Source organism: Chiloscyllium punctatum, chromosome 18, assembly GCF_047496795.1.
Source record: "Chiloscyllium punctatum isolate Juve2018m chromosome 18, sChiPun1.3, whole genome shotgun sequence".
Taxonomy (NCBI): domain Eukaryota; kingdom Metazoa; phylum Chordata; class Chondrichthyes; order Orectolobiformes; family Hemiscylliidae; genus Chiloscyllium; species Chiloscyllium punctatum.
In genome coordinates, this window is record NC_092756.1 from 10758713 (window position 1) to 10781206 (window position 22494).

General features: G+C 44.2%; 1 non-coding gene across 1 annotated transcript; it reads right to left on the reverse strand.

Moving 5' to 3' along the window:
• Positions 1-2359: 2359 nt before the first annotated feature.
• On the reverse strand, positions 2360-2441 carry trnal-cag (transfer RNA leucine (anticodon CAG)). The gene has a single exon. It is a non-coding gene; the product is annotated as a tRNA-Leu (tRNA).
• Between the last annotated feature and the right edge of the window lie 20053 nt (positions 2442-22494).

A 22494-nucleotide genomic window follows, 5' to 3' on the forward strand; every position in this document is an offset into this window, starting at 1 on the left:
GTTAGAAAGAGTTTATTCAAACATTTCGAACACACGCACACATCTGCACACACACACACACACACAGATTATTATTCTGCTGTGTAACAAGGGGAAAAACAAGTCGCTTTCTTCAACGTTAAGTAAATATATGCCACTTCCAATTATTCATTAGTCAGCTAATTACCTACATTTGTTATTAAAAATTGCAATTCGTTGAAATATTTTTATGACATTTGATCAAATTAAAGTTTTAATTATTGTTTATTCATGAATTGCCGGGATTTTTTTTTCCATATACCTATTCGCATTGAATGCAAGATTGACATTCTTTGACAATATCGGAGAGTGTTCATTTGAAGCTTGTTTCTTCGTATCTTTCACTGATTTTACTTATTGCATAAGATTACATGGTACCTCAGTGGTTAGCAATGCTGCCTAACAGCGCCAGGGACAACGGTTTGATTCCCTCCTCGGGTGACTGTGGGGACTTCGCACGTTCTCCCCAAGTCTATGTGACTTTGCTGTGGTGTCCTCCCACAATCCAAACATGTGCAGGTTAGGTGAGCTGGCTATGCTAAATTGCACATTGTGTTCAGGGATATGTGTATTAGTCAGCAGTAAATGTAAAGAAATATGATCGGGAAAAGTGTTTGGGTGGGTTACTCATTAGAAGGTCATTTTATTCAAACAAATGGCTTGTTACCACGCTGAGGTAACAGGGGTGTTTCCATAGCGTCGCAAGTATTAAGGTGCGCCCTGAGATCTACGCCATGTTGGAACTGAAACGGAGGAATCGACATAGAGCCTACAGAATGACATCGCATCCATTTGGTTTTCTTTAAATCACTGATGTAGGGGGTAGTGTAATTTTTAAACGGTTAGCTGCATTTTAGTCTTTTCTACCTTATAGTAAACACAAGCAGACACTCGAAACTGTTGCCGGACCTCCCCCATGTTTGTATGAATGAAACAATTGTAACAGCTTTCCTCGATATTTGAGAGAGCGCCCTTAACCACAGTTGTTAAACATCATCCATACAAGGAAAGAACGGGGAGCTCGAACACTGATTGGCCAAGTGAATAACAAAATAATCGCAGGCACCAGAACCCAAATAAGGAAAACAGTGGGGAACCCTAGCACTCATTGGTCAAGACAGCAGTAGGAGTCCCAGCCCACATATACATGTATATAATGCGTGGAGATTACTATGCTTGTGTGTGTGTACCTTTGGGAAAAACACCCGATTTGCAAAGTTGAATGAAAATGTTTTGGACAGACTCCTCCGTGTCTTTGTTCCTGGGAAGGGAAATAAAGGTGCCGGAGATAGGGCCGGACAGCCACTTATCTCGCACACTGACGAGCAGGAAAATGTAAACTGGGAAAATGAGTAGGGAAATGATGCAGTTGCAGTTCTGGTGAAAGTGCAAAGGTTCCTCTGAGAGTCCTCTGAACACACCGGACTACAGGGGAAATGCACAAAGCTGAGCAGAGCTGTCCTAAATCATGCCGTGCAGCATAGTTTCAGTCACTGTGCCTGTTTTGCAGAAAAAGACTCCCAAAGAATGTTCTCCACCCTAAAATCGGAGGTCGCATTCCAATCCGAGAATGACAGATCACATTGTTAAGGATTTTTGCAGCTGGAAGTTACCTCAGAAACCCTGTTAACTCGTAATGTATTGAGCGAATCGCAAAACAGAAAGCATTTAACACGGGACACAAACAAAACTGGCATACCTAATGCATTTTCAGACACAGATGCATGAATGCAAAATGTGAGACAGTCCGAGTGCATGAGTTATAAAGTAATCTCACAACTAACAACAGGACAATTCCAAACTACTCTTTCAAACATACTGCAGCCTTAGGGAACCACCAATTCCCAGATAATGCTGAAAAGAGAGAAAGAAAGAACCGAATAAGAATGGGCCATAAAAAGTGAATTTCACCAATCACAGTCTCGATGAGATTACCTTTCCCTTCCGATGTCTCCAGGACGGAAATGAAGGAAATGGGAGAAATTCAATAGCATATCACATCGAAATTCGTTGGAACGATTTTCCCATTGGCCAGAAAACCAAATAACGACGAGTCGAGTCACCCCAGGACTTTGTTTCACAACAGCAATGAAATAATAGTTTCCATTCGGTTCCAGTACAAGCTCAACTTGCCTGGAACACCACAGGTGCTTGCGATTTGCTGCGCGGGTGGCGAACACGATAATGACAGACAGAAACACTTTGAAATATTCGGCACTATCCCACGCCACAAGTCATTATCCGGGAAGCAAGCTGGTTTATTTTCTGTTTTTAGCACCAATACAGTAGGGACCGTAACAGCATTTTAACAAGCTGCAACATTGGAGTTGATCAGCAGAAATGGCAGTGGTGGGATTCGAACCCACGCCCCTTTCGAGACTGGAACCTGGATCCAGCGCCTTCGACCGCTCGGCCACACTACCAGCCGGCCAGACGGCACGTTTTCTTGCATTTCCAATTGTGCTATCCTGCATATCAACCCATGCCAAGTCACATGAAAAGGCTTCCATGATCCCTCTCTGACTCGCACAGCTGCTGGGATGTGCCCGTCTACAATATCAATTTCGCAGCAGATAATGATAGCCCATCAATCCAGACAAAAATCAATGGTAAACTGAGTCTATCTTCTCAGACTCTTTTCAGCTCCAAATGTATCTGTGAGAACATATGTTCGGTTATGATTTGGTCAAATAACCATGAGCGGCTTGACATTACTGCAATTTCGATTCTTGCTTTGCTAAATGATTTCACCCATTGCTCGAAACAGGACAACTTACACGTTTACACGGAACATGAAACACACCGGACTACAGGGAAAATGCACAAAGCTGAGCAGGCCGTGTTCCACATCACACCGTGCAGCATAGTTTCAGTCACTGTGTCTGTTTTGCAGAATAAGGTTCCCAAAGAATGTTCTCCCCCCTAAAACCGGAGGTAGCATTACAATCCGAGAACGACAGATTACATTGTGAGGATGCTCTGACCTCGGGGCCGGTTCGAGATGCCACTTTCCTTGCCTTTTACCTTAACCGTGCAATTTTCTGCAGAGCTGTTCACTCCTGGACATCAGCCACATGGATACCAACTAAGTTGGAAACCTGTGTGGGTATCGACGAGAAGCGACTTAATAAATTTTGTTAAATTCCATGGTGCTTTTTAGAAATGCAGTTTCTGTTCACCTCAATCTAAAAGGCAGTTTCTGAACATAGTAACAGAACTCAAAAGGTAATTACCTCACCCCACCCCCACTCCGGAAGAGGTGCGAACTGCCCTTGATTGCTTTTTGTTCTCGATGTGAAGAGCTCTCACGCCTCTGAGTCACCTTCACGTCTCTGGTTGCTGAGTGAATCACAAAGAAGGACTTTCACCAGAGCTGCAACTGCCTCACTTCCCCACTCGGCCTCCCCGTTTACATTTTCCTGCTCCTCAGTGATTTAAAGAAAACCAAATGGATGCGATGTCATTCTGTAGCCTATCTGTCGATTCCTCCGTTTCAGTGCCAACGTGAGCGCACCTTAATACTCGTGACGCTATGAACGCACAGGTCCAGAGGTTCCTCTGAGAGTGTAATTTCTTTCATTGCTGTTGCTGATAGAAAGAGCCACGAACGTGCTAACTGCTCCAAAACATGATTCAGGACCTCTGGTGCCAATTCTCGCACGTTGAATAACGACAGACAGCTTCCAAACGAGCCCTTTCAGAGACGACTTTGGGGTACAATTGACAGACAGACAAGTTCAGGAATCCCTGGTGCACTGTGACACCAGCGCATCAGCTTCTTCCCTATCTTTGAACCGAGCCGCCTGCGCAAGGAATGCAAATGCAGTACTGCTTTTCGTGGAAGGATCAGAAGGGGGTAACTACACTCTCAAACAGAATGGCATATGATCAGAACCAGTTTGGATAAAAACTTTACAATGCTTTGCACAGTCATTAAATGGAATTGCATTACATTTCACTACGCGAGCGGATTTGTTCAAGCAACTTCAAAGGCAGGTTTGCAGATGGGAAAGCAAGCAAGAAAGCTCCGTTCTTGTCCATGTGAAAGGCTGTAGTTGAAGAACAAAGCAGTTTCGGCCCAGTTTGGAACTGGGGACCTTTCGCGTGGGAGGCGAACGTGATTACCACTACACTACAAAAACCGGCCTCAGCACTCCTCTGCTGCAACTCAGTGACATCCAGCACTGAAAGTTGAAGCCATTCTTCGTTTCACCTTTCTGTTTCCAATAGCTCGTTGTTGTCCAGCGTAATTGACATCTTGAAAACGTAAAAAAAGACCTGTGAAATTGATGACAAAATATAGACAAGGATGTCGTCAATGTTTGGACCGTAGGGTGAGGTGGAATAGGCTGGGACGACTTTCCCTGCAGCGTAACGGCTGCGACATGATCTAATGGAAGGGTTGTAAACTGAGTATTTCCGTGTTTTACCCAAGTTGGAGTGAGTTGAAAACTCGAGAGCATAGGTTTAAGGTGAGTGGGCTGAAATTAACAAAGGACCTGAGGCACATTTCCCACACAGAAGGTTGTGCGAGTATGGAATGAGCTTCCAGAGGAAGTGGAGGAGGCTCAGAAAATTGGAAAGGTAATCGGATGCGTTTCTGGATAGAGTAGGTTTAGATGGTTTGGGGCCAAATACTGGGGAACGGGACTTGTTTAAATTTGGCTATGTGGTGAGCATGGATGAGATACATCGAAGTTTCTGTTTCCACACGGTGTATCCCAGTAAATTTATGGTCCGTACACCAGCTTTAAAGGATTACATTTTAGCGGAGCTTGCCATCGCAGTCTGTGGCACAATCCTTTCATGTGTTCGACTGCTCACGGGAAAGGCAGTATTTCGAAACACTGCAGAAAGGAACGACTTCCTTCCTTCTGCTCCGACTGACCATACTCTGTGAAATTTTCCCAGATCTTCAGTTAAGGACTTTTGCAGCTGGAAGTTCCCCCAGAAACCCTGTTATCTCGTAATGTATTGAGCGAATCGCAAAACAGAAAGCATTTAACATGGGACACAAACAAAGCTGGCATACCTAATGCATTTTCAGACACAGAGATGCATGAATGCAAAATGTGAGACAGTCCGAGGGCATGAGTTATAAAGTAATCTCACAACTAACAACAGGGCAATTCCAAACTACTCTTTCAAACATACTGCAGTCTTAGTGCACCATCACTTCACAGACAATGCTGTAAAGAGAGAAAGAAAGAACATAATAAGAATGGGCCATAAAAAGTGAATTTCACCAATCACAGTCTCGATTAGATTACCTTTCCCTTCCGATGTCTTCAGAACGGAAATGAAGGAAATGGGAGAAATTCAATAACATATCACATCGAAATTCATTGGAACGACTTTCCCATTGGCCAGAAAACCAAATAACGACGAGTCAAGTCACCGCAGGACTTTGTTTCACAACAGCGATGAAATAACAGTCTTCATTCGGTTCCAGTAAAAGCTTAATTTGCCTGGAACAGCAGAGGTGTTTGCGATTTTCCGCGTGGCTGGCGAACACGATCCTGACAGCAGAGACACTTTGAAGTATTTGGCTCTATCCCACACCACAGTTAATTCTCTAAAGCAAGTCCATTTTCCTTTTGTTTTCAACATCAACATGCTGTGGGGACCAAAACAGCACTTTAACAATACTGCAGCGTTGGAGTTGATCAGCAGAAATGGCAGTGGTGAGATTCGCGTGCGCACACCCACACACACACACACACACACAAACACACACACACACACACACACACACACACACAAAATCCTCCACCATAACACTCTCTCCCGCGATTAAACAGATATAAACAGAAACACAAACTCATCTTGATACCATCACTGTGTATCCTGCCATTAAGCAGACATGCACAGAAACACACACACAACCCTCCACCACAACCCTATCCCCTGTAATTAAACAGATATACGTAGAAATGCACAAACACACAACTGTTGACCACCACATTGTTTTCTGCATTAAACAGATATACACAGAAACACACACACAACCCTCAAGCACCACATCTCCTACCATGAAACAGATATACTCAGAAACAAACACATACCACTCTCCACCACCAGCCTGTCTCCTGCAATTAAACATATATACACAGAAACACACGCACACCAACCTCGACCACGACCCTGTCACCTGCCATTAAACAGATATACACAGAAACACACATACAACCTTCTATGAACACCCTGTCCACTGACCTTAAACAGGTATACACAGAAACATTCACAACCCTCCACCACCACCCTGTCACCTGCCACTAAGCACACAGACACAGGATCACATACACTCTACCCTCCAACACCACTGTGTCTCCTGCTATTGAATAGAGATACACAGAAACACACACAACCCTCCATGACCATCCTGTCTCCTGCCATTGAACAGATATACAGAGAAACACACACACACCATCATGTCTCCTGCCATTAAGCACATATACGCAGAAACACACACAGACAACCCTCCACCACCAACATGCCACCTGCCATTAAACAGTTATACACAGAAACACGCACACAGCACCCTCCACCACCACCCTGTCCCGAGCCCTTAAATAGATATACACATTAACACACACGCACACAACCCAATATGACTACCCTGCCTCCTGACATAAAACTGATAGACACCGAAACCAACGCACAACTCTGCACCACCACCCTGTCTCCTGCCTTTAAGCAGATATACACGCAAACACACAGACATCCCTCAACTACTCCCCTGCTTCCTGCCGTTTATCAGATATACACAGTAACACACACGCACAGCCCTTAAACAGATATACACAGAAGCACACACACACAAACCTCCACGACCACCCTGCCTCCTACCATTAAATAGATATACACGGAAACACACGCACAACCCTCCTCCACTGCAATGTTTCCTGCAATTAATCGATTTTACACAGAAACACATGCACAACCTTCCACCACCACCAGCGTGTCTCCGTCTCCTGTAATTAAGCAGATATATACAGAAAAACACACACAACACTGCACCACCACCTACCACCTACTATTAAACATACATACACAGGAAATAAAACACATACGGACAAACATTCCCCCCACCAACACTCTGTCTCCTGACATTAAACAGATATACACAGAAAGACACACACACACCCATCCACCACCACCCTGTCTCCTACCAGTAAGCACATAGACACAGAACCACAGACAACCTACCCTCTACCCCCACCCTGTTTCCTGCCATGAAAAAGATATATGCAGAAAATCACATACACACACACACACACACACACACACACACACACACACACACACACACACACACACACACACACACACCTCCATGAACACCCTGCTTCCTGCCATTGGGCAGATATACACAAACACACACACACACATCAAACTGTCTTGTGCCAGTAAGCACATATATACGGAAACATTACACACACACAGTCACTCAAATCTCCTTGACCACCCTGTCTCCTGTCATCAAACAGTTATACATGGAGATATACACACACACAACCTTCAACGAAATTTACAGCTGAGGGAGCGGCAGTTACGATGCGATAAGGCAAAATTTAGGAAGTATAGGATGGTGAAGGAACCTGCAGGGAATGGGCACATTAGAAATGTGAAGCTTATTCCAGGAAAAGCTCCTGAGTATCCTACATAATTATGTTCCTCTCAGGCAGGGAGGAAGCTGATGAGTGAGGGAGCCGTCGGTTACAAAGGAAGTGGAATCTCTGGTCAAGAGGAAGAGGGAGGCTTATGTTAGGATGAGATGTGAAGGCTCAGTTAGGGCACTTGAGGGTTACAAGGTAGCCAGGAAAGACCTAGAGAGAGAGCTCAGAAGAGCCAGGAGGGGTCATGAGAGGTTGTTGGCTGATAGGATCAGGATAAACCATAAGGCTTTCTATAGGTATTTAAAGAATAAAAGAATGACAAGAGTAAGATTAGGGACAATCAAGGATATTAATGGGAAGTTGTGTGAGGAGTCGGAGGAGTTAGAGGAAGCACGAAATGAATATTTTTCGACAGTATTCACTCTAGAAAATGATAATGTTGTCGAGGAGAATACTGAGATACAGGCTACTAGACTAGGTTGGATTAAGGTTCACAAGGAAGAGGTATTAGAAATCCTGCAGAGTGTGAAAATAGATAAGTCCACTGGGCCAGATGGGATTTAGCTTGGGATCCTCTGGGAATCCAGGGAGGAGGTTGCCGAGCCTTTGGCATTGATCTTTAAATCGTCATTGTCTACAGGAATAGTGTCAGAAGACTGGAGGATAGCAAATGTGATTCCCCTGTTCAGGCAGGGGAGTAGAGACAACTCTGGTGATTATAGACCAGTGAGCCTTACTTCAGTTGTTGGTAAAGTGTTGGAAAAGGTTATAAGAGATAGGATTTACAATCTTCTAGAAAATAATAATTTGATAATGGATAGTCAGCACGGTTTTGTGAAGGTTATATCGTGCCTCACAAACCGTATTGAGTTCTTTGAGAAGGTGACCAAACAGGTAGATGAGAGTAAACCGGTTGATGTGGTGTATATGGATGTCAGCAACGCATTTGATAAGGTTCCCCACAATCGGCTATTGTTCAAAATGTGGAGGAATGGGATTGTGGGAGATATAGCAGTATGGATCACTAATTGTCTTGCTGAAAGAAGACAGAGGGTGGTGGTTGATGGGAAATGTTCATCCTGGAGTCCAGTTCGTAGTGATATGCCGCAAGGGTCGCTGTTAGGTCCACTGCTGTTCATCATTTTTATAAACGCCCTGGATGAGGGAGTAGAAGGGTGGGTTAGTAAATTCGCAGACAACACTAAGGTCGGTGGATTTGTGGATAGTGACGAAAGATATTGTAGGTTACAGAGAGATATAGATAAGATGCAGAGCTGTGCTGAGAGGTGGCAAATGGAGTTTAATGTGGGCAAGTGTGAGATGATGCACTTTGATCAGAGGAACAGGAATTCAAAGTACTGGCCTTATGATAAGATTCTTGGTAGTGTAGATGAGCAAAGAGATCTCGGTGTCAAGGTACACAGATCCTTGAAAGTTGCCACCCAGGTTGACTGTGTTGTTAAGAAGGCATTAATAGAGGGATCGAGTTCTGGAACCATGAGGTTATGCCACATCTGTACAAAACTCTGGTGTGGCCGCACTTGGAGAATTGTGTACAGTTCTGGTCACCGCATTATAAGAAGTATGTGAAAGATTTGGAAAGGGTGCAGAAGAGACTTACTAGGATCTTGCCTGGTATGGAGACAAGGTCTTCCGAGGAAAGTCTGAGGGACTTGAGGCTGTTTTCGTTGGAGAGTAGAAGTTTGAGACGTGACTCAATAGAGACATATAAGATAATCAGAGGGTTAGATAGGGTGGACAGGGAGAGGCTTTTTCTAAGTTCGGTGACGTCGAACACGGGGGGGCATAGCTTGAAATTGAGACGTGACAGATATAGGACAGATGTCAGAGGTAGTTTCTTTACTCAGAGAGTAGTAAGGGTATGGAATGCTTTGCCTGCAACAGTAGTTGATTCGCTAACTTTAAGTACATTTAAGTCGTCATTGGACAAGCATATGGACGTACATGGAATAGTGTAGGTTAGATGAGCTTCAGATTAGTATGACAGGACAACACAACATTGAGGGCCGAAGTGCCTGTACTGCGCTGTAATGATCTATGTTCTATGTCCTATGAGCACCCTGCTTACTGACCTTAAACGCATATACGCAATAACGCACATGCATACACAACCCTCCACCACCACCCTGTCTCCTGCCAGTAAGCACATAGATACAGGAATACAGACACTATACTCTCCTCCACCACCTGTCTCCTGCCTTTAAGCAGGTATATACACAAACACACTAACACACACGCACACACATCCCTCGACCACCACCCCGTTTCCTGCTGATTATCAGATATACACAGAAACACATACACACAACCCTCCACCACCACACTCTCTCCAGCCCTTAAAACAGATAGACACACAAACACGCACACATCCCTCGACCATCACCCTGACTCCTGCCCTAAAACAGATATACACAGAAACACACATACATACAGAACGCTCCACCGCCACCCTGTTTCCTGCAATTAATCAGATATACAGAGAAACACACACACACAACCCTCCAGAACCAATAGTCTGTCTCCTGTCATTAAGCAGATACTTACAGAAAAACATACACATCCCTGTACCACCACCCTAACACCAGCATTAAACAGACAGACACAGAAAAAAAAACACACAGACAACCCTCCACCGCCGTCCTGTTATCCGGGCATTAAACAGATATACACAGAAATACACACACACAACTTTCGACCACCACCAGTCTGTCTCCTGTCATTTAGCAGATATATACAAAAACACACACACATAGTTTGAAGATATTAGGAGGAAGGTATTAAGGAGATGTCAGAAGTAGTTTTTTTTTATACAGAGATCTGTGAATGCATGGAATGCGTTACCAGTGGTAGTGGGAGAAGCAGAGTTATTGAGGACATTTAAGCGAATTCTAGACTTACACATGGATAGCAGTGAGTTGAGGGGTGTGTAGGTTGTTACTATATTTTACATTAGGATTGAATCTCCGCACAACATCGTGGGTGAATGGGTTTGTTCTGTGCTGTACATTCTATGTTCTATGTTCTTTGACAAGGGTGAGTCGACCTCTGACTACTTAATGCCAACTCCAAAAGATGTTTAAAGACGTCATTGAGTTGCAAAGGTGTCAGCACTATAAGTATGTTTTGGTCATTGTCGATTTCTTTTCCTTGATGGGTTGAAGCTTACCCCACTTCCAACGCTACTGCTAAAACTGTTGCAAATATTTTACTCAAGGAGATGATTACCTGCTTTGGTATTGAATTTTGTCTACCTTCTGACAATGTCCCCCACCCCCATTTTATTGGAGATATAAATGAGGAATTATGCTCTCATTTTGGGATCCACCACCAACTTCATTGTGCTTATTGCCCACAAGCTGCAGGGTTCCTGGAGCAGGGTGACCAGAGTCTGAAAAGTAAACTTGCCAAATGGACTTCTGAGAAAGTTCTTTCCTGGCTTGGGGTGGTGCCGCTGGTATTGTTCCACCTACAATAAACTCCCGTGGGGAAAACTCGCTTGGCTTTTTCAAGCGCTCACACACTGTATGATCTGAATGATAAAATGCACTGTATCTTCAAAGTTTGGTAGAAGATTTGTAGCTCGGGTGCTCGTTGTTGTGGTTCTATTCGCGGAGCTGGGAATTTGTCTTGCAAACGTTTCGCCCCCTGTCTAGGTGACATCCTCAGTGCTTCGGAGCCTCCTGTGAAGTGCTTCTGTGCTGTTATCTCCGGTATTTATAGTGGCCTGTCTCTGCCACTTCCGGTTGTCAGTTCGAGCTGTCCACTGTAGTGGTCGGTATATTGGGTCCAGGTCGGTGTGTTTGTTGATTGAGTCTGTGGATGAGTACCATGCCTCTAGGAATTCCCTGGCTGTTCTCTGTTTGGCTTGCCCTATAATGGTAGTGTTGTCCCAGTCGAATTCATGTTGCTTGTCGTCTGTGTGTGTGGCTACTAAGGATAGCTTGTCGTGTCGTTTCGTGGCTAGTTGGTGTTCGTGTATACTGATCGTTAACTGTCTTCCTGTTTGTCCGATGTAGTGTTTTCTGCAGTCTTTGCATGGGATTCTGTACACTACATTAGTTTTGCTCATGTTGGGTATCGGGTCCTTTGTTCTGGTGAGATGTTGTCTGAGAGTGGCTGTTGGTTTGTGTGCTGTTATGAGTCCTATTGGTCGCAGTCGTCTGGCTGTCAGTTCAGAAATGCTCCTGATGTATGGTAGTGTGGCTAGTCCTTTGGGTTTCGGCATGTCCTCGTTCCGTTGTCTCTCCCTTAGGCATCTGTTGATGAAATTGCGAGGGAATCCGTTTTTGGCGAATACATTCTTTGGGTGTTCCTCTTCCTCTTTTTGCAGTTCTGGTGTGCTGCAGTGTGTTGTGGCCCTTTTGAATAGTGTCCTGATGCAACTTCGTTTGTGTGTGTTGGAGTGGTTGCTTTCATAGTTTAGGACATGGTCTGTGTGTGTGGCTTTCCTGTCAACCTTTGTGGTGAATTCTCTGTTCGGTGTTCTCTGTACCATCACGTCTAGGAATGGGAGTTGGTTGTCCTTTTCTTCCTCTCTAGTGAATCAGATTCCTGTAAGTGTGGTGTTGATGATCTGGTGTGTGTTCTCTATTTCTGTGTTTTTAATTATTACAAAGGTGTCATCCACGTATCTGACCCAGGGTTTGGGTTGAAGCTGTGGTAAGACTATTTGTTCTAACATTTGCATTACTGCTTCTGCTATGAGTCCAGAGATCGGTGAGCCCATTGGTGTTCCGTTGATTTGTTCGTATATTTGGTTATTGAATGTGAAGTGTGTTGTGAGGCACAAGTCCAGTAGTTTAAGTACGCCGTCTTTGTTGATAGGTTCGACGTCCTGTTGTCTGTTATGTCTGTCCAGCAGGTTGGCTATTGTTTCTTTGGCTAGTGTTTTGTCGATGGAGGTGAACAGTGCCTTTACATTGAATGAGATGATAGTTTCTTCCTTGTCTGTGTGTATATTTCTGATGATGTCCAAGAATTCCTGTGTCGATTGTATATTATGTCTGGATCCGCTGATCAAGTGTTTCAGTTTCTGCTGTAGTTCTTTGGCCAGTTTTTGTGATGGTGTCCCTGGTAGTGATACTATGGGTCTGAGTGGGATGGCTGGTTTGTGCACTTTGGGTAGTCCATAGAATCTGGGGGTGTTGTTGCTTTCAGGTTTCATTCTTTGTAGGTCAGACCTGGTTATCTGTCCGTTTTTTTGCCGATTCCTCAGTGTGTTGTTTATCCTATTGGTGAGCTGTGGGGTGGGGTCAAATTCTCTCTTTTGGTAGGTGTTGGTATATGCAAGTAGTTGTTGTGCTTTTTGCATGTATTCTGCTTTGTCCAGGATGACCGTCATTCTGCCTTTGTCTGCTGGTAGTACAATTATGTTCTTATCGTTTCTTAGTGATTTTAGTGCTTCCCTCTCCTTGGTGTTGAGGTTATGTGTTTGTTTTTTTCTTGTTATCAGTGGTACGATACTTTGTCTCACAGTTTGTTGTGTCTCTTCTGTCAGTCCATTGTGCCTGAGTGTGCATTCTCGTGCTGCTCGGAAGTCTGCTGTCTTGGCGTCCCTGTGGTTGTAGTTGAGTCCTTTGGCCAGTATTGTTCTTTCCGTCTGTGAGCTGTCTGTGGGAGAGGTTTTCAACCCAGGTGTGTGTTGTGGTGTCCTCTTCTTTGTGTGTTAGGTTGGCCATTTTTTCTTTTAGTGCCTTTTTTTGCGGTGTGTGGTCCTGTTCTGTCCTATGGTGACGGCCTGTTCTATGGTCCGGGTCCATTCCTGATTGGTGGTTTTTGAAATTAACGATTTTTGGCGCGCAATTTCCTGTCTGTATTTGTGTAGTCTGTTGTGAGCGTCTGTAATCATACCTGGATCATCCTGAATCCGTTCTGTCTGGCTGTGTCCCTGGCTTGTGGATTGTTGACTGGTGGTCTGTATCGGACACATGGTGGAAGGATTCGATTCTTTCGGCATTCATGCAGGAACCGGAGTTGTTCGTATGTGGTGCTTAGGCGGTTAGCATAGGATTCACATTTCCTGGTTTGTCTTAGCTTCTCTCGCACATAGGTGTTCAAAGTTTGGTAGAAGATTTGTAGCTCGGGTGCTCGTTGTTGTGGTTCTGTTCGCCGAGCTGGGAATTCGTCTTGCAAACGTTTCGTCCCCTGTCTGGGTGACATCCTCAGTGCTTGGGAGCCTCCTGAGAAGCGCTTCTGTGCTGTTTTCTCCGGTATTTATAGTGGCCTGTCTCTGCCGCTTCCGGTTGTCAGTTCGAACTGTCCACTGTAGTGGCCAGTATATTGGGTCCAGGTCGATGTGTTTGTTGATAGAGTCTGTAGATGAGTGCCATGCCTCTAGGAATTCCCTGGCTGTTCTCTGTTTGGCTTGCCCTATAATGATAGTGTTGTCCCAGTCGAATTCATGTTGCTTGTCGTCTGTGTGTGTGGCTACTAAGGGTAGCTGGTCGTGTCGTTTCGTGGCTTGTTGGTGTTCGTGTATCCGGATCGTTAACTGTCTTCCTGTTTGTCCGATGTAGTGTTTTCTGCAGTGCTTGCATGGGATTTTGTACACTACATTAGTTTTGCTCATGTTGGGTATCGGGTCCTTTGTTCTGGTGAGTTGTTGTCTGAGAGTGGCTGTTGGTTTGTGTGCTGTTATGAGTCCTAGTGGTCGCAGTACTCTGGCTGTCAGTTCAGAAATGCTCCTTTGGGACTAGCCACACGACCATACATCAGGAGCATTTCTGAACTGACAGCCAGACTACTGCGACCACTAGAACTCATAACAGCACACAAACCAACAGCCACTCTCAGACAACATCTCAGACTGGGACAACACTACCATTATAGGGCAAGCCAAACAGAGAACAGCCAGGGAATTCCTAGAGGCATGGCACTCATCCACAGACTCTATCAATAAACACATCGACCTGGACCCAATATACCGGCCACTACAGTGGACAGCTCGAACTGACAACCGGAAGCGGCAGAGACAGGCCACTATAAATACAGGAGAAAACAGCACAGAAGCGCTTCGCAGGAGGCTCCCAAGCACTGAGGCTGTCACCTAGACAGGGGACAAAACGTTTGCAAGATAAATTCCCAGCTCGGCGAACAGAACCACAACATGCACTGTATCTGATCTGCAGGACGCACTGCAGAAATTATCCCCTCCCAGCGGACTGAGGTGCCTCTATTGATCGAGCTGTCTCCATTGGTCGAGTATCATACAGTAACAGAGAATATCTTGTGATGTCATCCTCGAAGGTACTTGCTACAAAAAAGCTGAACACTGTGATCAGCGCTAACACAGAGGCCCAGCGGGAGCCTGGTGGACCCATAAACCAGAAATCAATGGATAAAGAGATTCTTCTTTTTCGATGAATCTGAGTCAGACCATCATCTTTAACACTTCCTGGGGAGAAAATGGATGCGGGCGAGCGTATAGACTCAACTGGTTCCAGCATTTACAACCTTGGTGTGTGTGACGACAAAAGCAGAAGCCTGGAATTGTTTATCTTGCTTCTGAAAAACAGGTTAGTAAATTTTGAAGATCATAGATATTTCTTCCTGTTGTTCATGAAATGATCTAGAGCAGAGTACGGTTCCCTGAGTATGGTCTGACCTCTGGGTTTTGGACTGTGATAGTCTGCTCACATGCTCTGAACACATACAAAGAAATGACTCAGTGACAACTTCTGCTGAATCGGATTCCGTGAAGAACAGAAGCTGATGGAATGAAACGAGCCATAAGAGCGGGAATGCAGAAAATTATTTTCCAGACTCGAGGAGAGTTCATAGTGCTGTTTCCAAGCGTAAATATCTGTCCAAGTAGACTGAAACAGCGTTGCGTGTTATTGTACTGCATCTTTTGTGTAATGGTTCAAAAGCATGGAACTTTTGTATAGAGAGGATAACTTCAAAATCCTCAATGAGGCAAAACACACAAATGAGTTAAACAAAAAAGTAACCACATAATTTGGTGTTACGTCATGGGGGAAAATTCCCTGCTCAAATTTTGCTCAAAATCGCACTCTGTCTAATTCCTAAGACTGAGAATCGAACAGTGAATGGTCTATATCAATAAAAACTGCTCTGATCTCACAACGTCAGCATTTCATACGCCCCCTTATGTATGTCTGGCAATAGTAATGGATCCCTCACTGTGTTACTTCAGCATACTATATTAGATTAGATTACTTACAGTGTGGAAACAGGCCCAACAATGCACACCGACGTGCCGAAGCGTTACCCACCCAGAGCAATTCCCCTATATACACCCCTTTATCTAACACTGCAGGCAATTGAGCGTGGCCAATTCACCTAACCTGCACATTTTTGTGATTGTCGGAGGAAACCTGCGCAGACACGGGGAGAATGCGCAAACTCCACACAGAGAGTCGCCTGAGGCGGGAATTGAACCCAGGTCTTTGGCGCTGTGAAACAGCAGTGCTAACCACAGTGCCACTGTGCTACCATGCCACCCAGCATATGTAGAGAACAAATTATCATAAGAACAGTCACGTATGTGACTGATTTGACCCGATTCTGTGACAACCAATCGATTCAGCTGTAATTGAAATTGATTCCACCTTTCCTGTGTCGGCAACAAGATTGCATAGCTTAGTGGTGAGTTTTCATGCATTGAATTAGACCCAGCATCCTTTCTCACGTTGAAATATACAGCGATATAAAGACTTGATGAAAGACACGGGAAGTGTTTAATGGATTTTCAAGATGTTAGGAATGATGCGGCCATGATGCCATGTCATTAGAAACGATGGAAATTAGGTTTACTTGAAGATAAAGCCACTAGAAACGAAAAGCGGTGGTTTAATGGGATGGTGGCATAGATAAGGAATAATGTGGGAGAAATCAGGAAATACTTAATTGTGACCGAAAAGAGGTTATCCAGCTGAAATGAAGTTGTTAAGAGTAAATACGAGGGAAATTTACTCGTTTAGGTGAGTGGAAACTAGAGGTTAGAACTTCAAACCCATCGGGGCACAATCAAGAAATTTAGAGTAGGCATTTTTTATTCTGACAGGTATTGAATTCGGAGATGAATGTTCGGAAATAGAATCATTTTAGGAGCTTATTCAAGAATATTTGAAAAGCGCGTGCAGGCAGACAAGAAGTGAATTAGATAAATTAAATTCGATTACCTACAATTGGAAACAGGCCCTTCGGCCCAACAAGTCCACACTGACCCGCCGAAGCGCAATCCACCCAAACCCATTCCGCTACATGTACCCGTACTCCTAACACTACGGGCAATTTAACACAGCGAATTCACCTAACCGGCACATTTTTGGACTGTGGGAGGATACCAGAGAACCCAGAGGAAACCCACGCAGATACAGGGAGAATTAAACAGTGGCAGTGATTCTGGGCTGCCTGGATGGGGATGAAAAATGGAAACATTATCGAATTGGTTAACATTCATAGGAAAGAAATTGCATAACACCTGCAACTGAAAATGTTAAGGATGAGAAGAGACGGTGGAGTTGGAAGGTGCAGCAGCTCATTCAACATGAAATATCATATACCGGAAATGCACTGAACTGTTTGGTTTAGCTCTACATTAAATGGAAGTCGGTTAGCTCAGTCCGCTGACTAACTGGTTTATGAGATAAGTGAGATCAACAGCCTGGGATTAACTTTCGTACTTCCTCAAGTTTCCACAAGGATCATCATCTCCCCCACTCACCTGATCTGTAATACCGTGGTGCCTCTCGTGAGCAAGGTTTGGCCTGTCGATGTAAAACATCATTCTCATTGCCATCTGTTGTCTTGAACATTTGGTCATAATCAACCGAAAGGGGAGTGAGTCCATTTAAGACTCTTTTATCTCCGCTTGAAAAATCCTGCGTCAAGACTCAACCTTATTCCAGATGGACCCTATGTTCCTACCGGCAGCAAAACTACTTGCCCAGATCCTTTACCAAGTTAACTGACAACAGTCAAACTCAACAAAGAGATAAATCTAATACTTTCGATTGATTGAATGAGCTGTGCAGCTTGCAGGAAATTGAATGATATGAAACGATTTATACAGACTTTCCCAGGAACTTATTCCAGTGCTGGGTCAGCGATTTGAGGAAAGTTATTAAGCTGAAACTTATCCTCTGTTTCTCTATCCACAGATGGATATTCACCTGGGGAATATTTGCCGATATTCTGTTAATAATTGGCATGTTTAACAAAGGCAAATTTTTTCCCCACGTCAGAAACTGGAGTTTTCAAATAAGTGCTACTTTACTCAACATTATTTTCAAGTGCGCTTTAGTCTGATGTTTCAATAATCCCTGGTCAATGTCAGTGACAGCATCTTTAGACAAGCATTGAACATAAAACCTTGGCATGTTATGCACCTTTAAGTATTCGGCTCTGACCAATTGCGCGACTGGAGCCGCAGACAGCAAAACTGTCACGTGACCTCCACCTACCTGGAGAAATTTAACTCAACTGCTCTACTTTTGTTGTGATGATTAGATTCCCTACAGTGTGGAAACAGGTCCTTCGGACCCAAAAGTCCACAGCAACCCTCCGAATAGTAACCCAACCAGAACCATTTCTCTTCTGACAAATGCACTATGGGCAATTTAGAATGACCAACCCACCTGACCTGCACAATCTTTGGACTGTGGGAGGAAACTGGAACACCCGGAGAAAACCCATGCAGACACGGGGAGAATGTGCAAACTCTACACAGACAGTCCACCGAGGCTGGAATCGAACTTTGGACCCTGTTGAGGCAGCAGTACTAACCACTGAACCACAACACTGTGGGAGCTTTGTTGGTGATGTCCTGCCCTGCTTCATTTCCCTGAACCGTCTTGTTCTGAAATTAAAGCTAAGGCAGACAAGGTGAAACCGACATGAATCTGTGATTATTGAAGCATCAGGTTCACGAAAAGGATACAAAAGGAACAAAAAAATGTGAAAAATAGATTACATCGAAAAATGGGTTTCCGTTGGTTCCTGTGTTGTTTACAGACAATGTTACCTTGCCGCTGTCGCAGGGCTTTACATTCGATCAGCTTCAATCGACACAGAATTTGAATCAATGAAACTTCACCAACTTCCTTCTGAAAGTTCATACAGGTAACATGAAACATATTGCATTCATTAATAATCTTCACCATTCCTACATACCAGAACACGTTGCACAGTTTGCATGAATATTGAAGATGTAAGAATGTTATACAATAACAAAAAATCAATTACAGTTTAAATCGTAAAGTAGGTAGAATACACAGAAAGTCTCAGCATGTGAGAAATTCATGTGACCAGAACTGCAGCCCAGCAGAGTGGAATTCTGTCCCTGAATCCCAATATCCATACGTTTGCTTGCTTCATTTTCTCATTTGGAAACCTGTGTGAAGGAGCATGCAGTCTGACAGAGGGCCTGAGAGAATTCTTCACTATCTGATCTAAAGCTGCATTACGAGCTGTCTGTTCTGGCTGTGAGAGCGGTGGTGTAAAGGGGAGGACGTTGATAATCCGTAGTGCAGATTCACAATGCCCTCATCAGGTTAATTTTGAAAACCCTCTGTAAGAAACAGCACAGAAAGAGAGGAACAGGAGGAGGCTATTCCAAACACCTGTACTACCCGCCGTTTGATATCATCATGGCTGACCAAATATTTCTATGTCTTTACCCAGCTCATCCACAACATCCTGTCACACAACGGGATAAAGACATTTAAGCAATCGAACATTTCTGTGCAACATTGGGACGGAAATGTGTTTAGAGACAGTGGGTTTCTGCATGCAATTTGCAGGTTTTGCGGATGAGCATCTGATTCTGGTCTGATCATGACTCCGTAAAAACTCACATCCAAGAAGGTAAGGAATTTCCTCTGGTCAGTAGCAGGTACGAGAACTCCAGACGACAGGAATTAGCGATGAATCAGCACAACAATCAATGATTCAGCTGAAAACTGAACTAATCACCAATTCTGGTGAAGTTCAACCCACAAACCTTGAATAGCAAACTTACCAAATTTGTAGCAATCTAACACGCTTTTCATTGTGCCACAGAGCTGCAGTCGCCACAATTTTACTTCACCCAAAGTTGTGGTTGTTGGAGAAAATGTCAACAATCACCAGGAGACGCGAGGAGTTTTTCAAGCAGTAAATCTTTTATTTGCAAACAAAGACAGTGACATTCAGAAAACAAATGCTTGAATCGCCCCGAACCTCAGGATCCATGGCATAGAATCATACAGTCATTGATATGTGCAGCATGGAAACAGAACCTGCTGTGTAACTTGTCCATGCCGAGCAGACATCCTAACCCAATCTAGTCCCACCAACCAGCAACTGGCCCATATTCCTCCAAGGCCTTCCTATTCACATGCCTCTTAAATGTTGCAATTGTACCAGCCTCCACCACATCATCATTCCATTCACGTATCACCCTCTGTGTGAAAAAGTTGTCCCTTGGGTCTCTTTTTTAATCATTCCCCTCTCAAACTAAAACTATACCCTCTAGTCCTGAACTCCCCGACACAGGAAAAAGACTTTGTCTATTTATAATGTCCATGCTCCTCATAATTTTGTAAACCGCTATAAGGTCACCCCTCAGCCTTCGATGCTCAAGGGATAACAGCCCCAGCCTGTTGAGCCTCTTCCTATACCTCAAAGTCCAACCCTGGGAACATTCTTGTAAATCTTTCTGAACCCTTCCTAGTTTCACAACATCTTTCCGATAGGAAGGAGAACAGAATTGCTCGCAATATTCCAACAGTAGTCTAACCAATGTCCTGTACAGCCGCAACATGACCTCCCAACTCCTGTACTCAACACACTGACCAAAAAAAGGAAAGCATACCAAACGCCTTCTTCACTATCTTATCTACCTGCTACTCCACTTTTAAGGAGCTATGAATCTGCACTCCAAGGTCTCTTTGTTCAGCAACACTCCCTCGGACCTTACCATTATGTGTATAAGTCCCGCTTTCCCAAAGTGCAGCACCTCGCATGTATGCGATTTTAGATTAGATTACTTAGTGTGGAAACAGGCTCTTCGGCCCAACAAGTCCACACCTCCCCACCGAAGCAGAACCTACTGACAATTTAGCATGGCCAATTCACCTGACCTGCACATGTTTGGCCTGTGGGAGGAAACCAGAGCAGACACGGGGAGAGCGTGCAAACTCCACATAGTCAGTCGCCTGAGGCAGGAATTGAACCCAGGATTCTGGCGCTGTGAGGTAGCAGTGCTGACCACTGTGCCACCGTGCCGCGCACTAATTAAACTCCATCACTTCTTACCTTTTCTTTAATCTTTTTTTTAGCTTATCAGACTGCCCAATGTGTTAGTCAGAATTACCTCACTCCAGCTGTACAATAAACCAATAGTGTTAGTTCCCATTATCGTTCTACTTCTGTCACTATGGTTTTTCATAATTCTACTTAATATTATTCGACTGTCACTATTAGGTATTCTACTGCCACCTGTGCTACAATGAACTTCCATCCCAGACTAACCTGTCATGATTAGATACTTACCTACCCCATCTATCACAATGTTTCCCTGTTCCAAGCTGACTCTTCGAACTACTGTTTAGATATTTAATGTAATATCTTTCCGTCTACAAGCGTGTCAAGCAGGCTGACTTAACTATCAATTAATTATTTTAAGTCATGTCCTTAGTATGTATTGTCACGACTTATCCCAAACTACCATGATGATATTGAGTAGGCGAGGCTGATTTTACTGATTGTTATTATCTCAGCCTGCCATTTTAACCTTTCAGCCCAGTCTGACTCTGCTTATTGGTGTAAGAACATTCCACTATTCTTATCCCATCCTGTCACACTGGCTCCATCCTGCCCCAGTAACATTTTGACGAATGTAACTTTCCGCAGACCCCTTATAACAGATCGACAGTAGTTTCCATGCCTTTACCCTTCCCATGCTTTCGTGCTCTGTATTTTCTAGACAGTGTTCGGTTCTTTCATCAGACATCTGTTTAACTTCCGGTACCTGATCCTTATCCATGTGTGCTCTAGCTTCTCAAGTATTCAGCTTAATACTCCTGAAATGTTTTGCTGACTCATATCTTTACTACACGTTCAAACAGTGAATTCCAAAGAAACAACACTCTAAGAGTGAAAACTCTCTTCCGAAATCTTGTCTGAGCACCCTCTCCCTTGTGTTTAACGGAGATCCCTGGTTGTTAACTCTTCCCATAAGAAGTTTGTTCCTATCACACATACCGAACCCCTTAATGTGCACCTTTAACACTTCCTCACTCAGCCTTCTCCGCTCCCAGATAAAGAGCCTGTGTAGAGCTCGTCTATCTTCGCCATGGCGATAGTGTCATGCTGGAAATGTATAGCAGGTCAGGCAGCATCCGAGGAGCGGGAGAATCAGCGTTTCTGGCATAAGTCTTTGATCAGGAATGAGTCTTGTGGGTGCGGGCTGGGAGATAAATGGGATGGGGTTGGAGTTGGGTGCAAGGTAGCTGGGAAAGCGAATGGTGGTTTGAGGCAGGGGAAGAGGTGATATGTCAGACGGGAAGAGATGTATGGGTCCGGAGGGTGGAGCTGAGTTTGATGCTTCAGACTGCAATAATGTGTGGCGAGGGGAAATGTGGAAGCCACTGAAATCCACATTTTTCCCGTGTGGTTGCAGGGTCCTAAGGCAGCATATGAGGCGTTCATCTTCCAGGCGTCAGGCGGTAACGATTTGGTGGTGGCTTATGCCCAAAACGTCGATTGTTCTGTTCTGAAATTCACATAACAGGATAGATGTGAATAACAAAGACTAAAAAAAGGACAAAGACTTACAGATACTGAGTTAATGGAATTAGACACAGTGCATACAGAAACCAATTGGCCAGTT